Source organism: Colossoma macropomum, unplaced genomic scaffold (assembly GCF_904425465.1).
Source record: "Colossoma macropomum unplaced genomic scaffold, Colossoma_macropomum, whole genome shotgun sequence".
NCBI classification, from domain to species: Eukaryota; Metazoa; Chordata; class Actinopteri; order Characiformes; family Serrasalmidae; genus Colossoma; species Colossoma macropomum.
In genome coordinates, this window is record NW_023495561.1 from 3,721 (window position 1) to 7,873 (window position 4,153).

Below are 4,153 nucleotides of genomic sequence, written 5' to 3' on the forward strand. Positions count from 1 at the left end.
AAATTCACTCCAGAGTTATTACTTAGCAGACTTGTAAAACTACAGGCCTGGCAGATTCATACTGGATTAAAATCACAGATGTCATAGGTGGTCACTCCAATGACACCACTTAAAACTAATCCAGTGCAAATAGGGCTTAAAACATTATACATTTAAATCATAATTTGTTGTTTTCACAATATCCAACAACTTCATGGCACATTGCATTTTATGTCCATATGGTGCATTTCGAGTATACATGATTTCATTGCTCAGTCTTTCCTGGTAACTAACTATTTGAGTTTTCCATTTTTATCCAGACTAAATGTTAAGCACTGCTCTGCAAAAATCAGTTTTTTACTTTTCATTTACAGTAGCAGTTGTCTGATGAAGCTGTCCTCTAATTTCCCTTCATCATGTGTTTCCTGTGTTGATACATTTCCAGATTGCAGACATTCAGAGCAGAACCTCCAGAGCCCAGCTGTGTGTCTATGAAGAGCAGCAACTCAATGTTTCAGCCTCCTAATTTTAGTATGGAAAAAACCTGTACTGATCTGAGGTGAGACAGTAGTGAGATGCAGACACAACATGGTAGTGAATTTCAACAGCATGTTTCTCAGGAAGCATCCTGTACTGCTGTAGTCCATCTGTAACAGTGACGTTAATGTGTACCTGCACATATTTGACACACTTTTTTGTATCTCTGCATCACATTTCCAGACTGCAGACATACAGAGCAGAACCTCCAGAGCCCAGCTGTGTGTCTATGAAGAGCAGCAACTCGATGTTTCAGCCTCCTAATTTGAGTAATGAAAGATCCAGTACTGACCTGAGGTGAGACAGTAACACTAGATGGTAGTGAGTTTGAACAGCATGTTTCTCCAGAAGCATATTTTTGTTTTTTTGTGTACTTGGACAACATCTCCACTTCCTGCTGCCACTGATAATAACAATGTTTTAAATACATGACCATCTGATGTTCCTAGTGTATCTGGCTCTACTGACTACATGACTGTAAGACTGGTGTGAAATGATATGAGAAAAAATAGATTTAAATTTTACCTTCCTTTAGTCATACTAAGTAATGTGCAGTTTGGAAAAAAGTTCATCAGTTCAACCCTAAAAATATTTATTATGATAACAAGAAATTGAGGTTTTATTCAGTTTAAATAATTACTTTGACTAAAGCAGTGGTTCTTTCAAAGTATTTGTATAAGTGTAATAAAAGTACAACCCCATTTCCAAAAGTTGGGATGCTGTGCAAAAGATAAATAAAAACAATATGCAATGATGTGCAAATAATTTAAACCCTATGTGTCATTCAAAATAGTACAAAGACAACAAATGTGGAATTTGAGAAATTTGATTGTTTTTTGAAAAATATGTGCATATTTTGCATTTTATGCCAACAACATGTTCCAAAAAAGTTGGGACAGGGGCAACAAAAGGCTGGTAAAGTTGTGCAATGCTAAAAAAACACCTGGTGGTTAATTGGCAACAGGTCAGTAACATGATTGGGTATAAAATGAGCATCCCACAGAGGCTGGGTCTTTCAGAAGTAAAGATCAGGAGGGGTTCACCACTCTGTGAAAGACTGCACGATCAAATACTGCAACAATTCAATAATAATGTTTCTCAGTGTAAAATAGCAAAGAACTTTTGTTTTTCATCATCTATTGTACATAAAATCATTAAACAACTCAGAGAATCTGGAGAAATCTCTGTATGCAAAGGAAAAGGCTAAAAACCAGCATTGGCTGGCTGTGATCTTTGGGCTCTCAGGCAGCACTGCGTTAAAAACAGACTTGATTCTGTAGTGGAAATCACTGCATGGGCTCAGAAACACACCTGAAAACCACCTTCTGTAAACACAGTTCATCACTACATTCACAAATGCAAGTGTAAATTCTGAACTGCAAGAAGAAACCACATATAAACAGGATCCAGGAATGCTGCCAGCTTCTCTGGGCCAGAGCTCATTTAAAATGGACTGAAGGAAAGTGGAAAAGTGTCCTGTGATCCTACAAAATCAACATTTGAAATTCTTTTTGGAAACCATGGACACTGTGTCCTCTGGGCTGAAGACCACTCAGCTTGTTATCAGCACACAGTTCAGAAGCCAGTATTCATGGTGGTATAGGGGTGCATTAGTACACATGGCATTGGTGACTGGCATATCTGTGAAGGCCCTGTTAATGCTGAATGATATATACATGTTTTGGCAACATATACTGGCATCCAGACGACGTCTTTTTCAGGGAAGGCCTTGATTATTTCAGCAATACAATGTAAAACCATATTCTGCATGTATTACAAAAGCACTGCTCCATAGTAAAAAAGATAGGGTGCTGAACTGACCTGCCTGCAGTCCAGACCTGTCACCACTGATAACATCTGGCACATTATAAAATGCGACAAAGGAGACCCTGAACTGTTGAGCAGCTGAAATCCTGTATCAAACAAGAATGAGAAAGCATTTCACTTTCGAAACTACACCAATTGGTCTGCTCAGTTCCCAAACGCTTACAGAGTGTTGTTAAAAGAAGAGGTGATGAAGCACAGTGGTAAACAGGACCCCGTCCCAACTTTTTTGGAACGTGTTGTTGGCATCAAATTCAAAATGTGCATATATTTTTTTCAAAAAACAATACGATTTCTCAGATTCAACATTTTATTTGTTGTCTTTGTAGTATCCTCCTTTAAAAATATGGTTTACATGATTTTCACATCATTGCATCCTATTTTTATTTACATTCTACACGGCGTCCCAATTTTTTTAGAAATGGGGTTGTAATTAATTTAGTTGTTACCACATGAAGTCATTTTGTAGCTTGACCTGATGAAGCATTTATTACAGTCTGGGCCCTGGCTATGATGATTATCAAGCTGGTAGAACTGATGAAGAGTTAAAGAGAGCATAGAGTGCATAATGTAATGGTTTCCCAGAAACCTGAAAGATCTATTGAATAATAAAAGAAAATGAAACTGAAAATAAAGGAAATTAAGTGAAGGGAGAGCAAGTACTCCTGCAGTAAAAATGGCAGAAGATAATAATAGTAATATGAGAAACATACAGAGTGGTATGAAAGAGAAGTGTATAATAAATATAATAGTAATGAAGATAGTGTTCTGAAACAAAGTCAGAATTCAGAATATTTTCATTGCTGTTATCTGCTTTAGAAATAACCCAGATGGATAAGCGGTTTCAGAGAATGTGTGTGTGCTTTAGAAATATACTTTTTCTGTTTAATTACACAGCAAGTCTGTACTCACTCCACACCCAGTCAGAGACACACTAAAGGCTATTTGAGCTGGATTAGTTTTACCAGAGGAGGTCCGGTAACATTATTTGTGAGTGATTTGACTGGCTGACCTTTTCCCAAATGATCTGATATAGCCTGGATCAAAAATGAACTTCCATTATACTAGTAAACTGGGCTCATTTAATTTAACAAATGTTACCAAACTGGACAGAAATCAGTCTGCTTTGTGAGAAGTTCCTTCAAATATTTAATTTTCATTCTAATTCTTAGTCCATCACCAGATGTTTTAGGTCACATTGGTCCTGTTTGGAATTTGAGGATAAAGGAACTGTGCCGAAAGCTCTGTTTTAGTGTTTAAATACATTTAAATCATAATTTGTTGTTTTCACAATATCCAACAACTTCATGGCACATTGCATTTTATGTCCATATGGTGCATTTCGAGTATACATGATTTCATTGCTCAGTCTTTCCTGGTAACTAACTATTTGAGTTTTCCATTTTTATCCAGACTGAATGTTAAGCACTGCTCTGCAAAAATCAGTTTTTTACTTTTCATTTACAGTAGCAGTTGTCTGATGAAGCTGTCCTCTAATTTCCCTTCATCGTGTGTTTCCTGTGTTGATACATTTCCAGATTGCAGACATTCAGAGCAGAACCTCCAGAGCCCAGCTGTGTGTCTATGAAGAGCAGCAACTCAATGTTTCAGCCTCCTAATTTTAGTATGGAAAAAACCTGTACTGATCTGAGGTGAGACAGTAGTGAGATGCAGACACATTATGGTAGTGAATTTCAACAGCATGTTTCTCAGGAAGCATCCTGTACTGCTGTAGTCCATCTGTAACAGTGACGTTAATGTGTACCTGCACATATTTGACACACTTTTTTGTATCTCTGCATCACATTTCCAG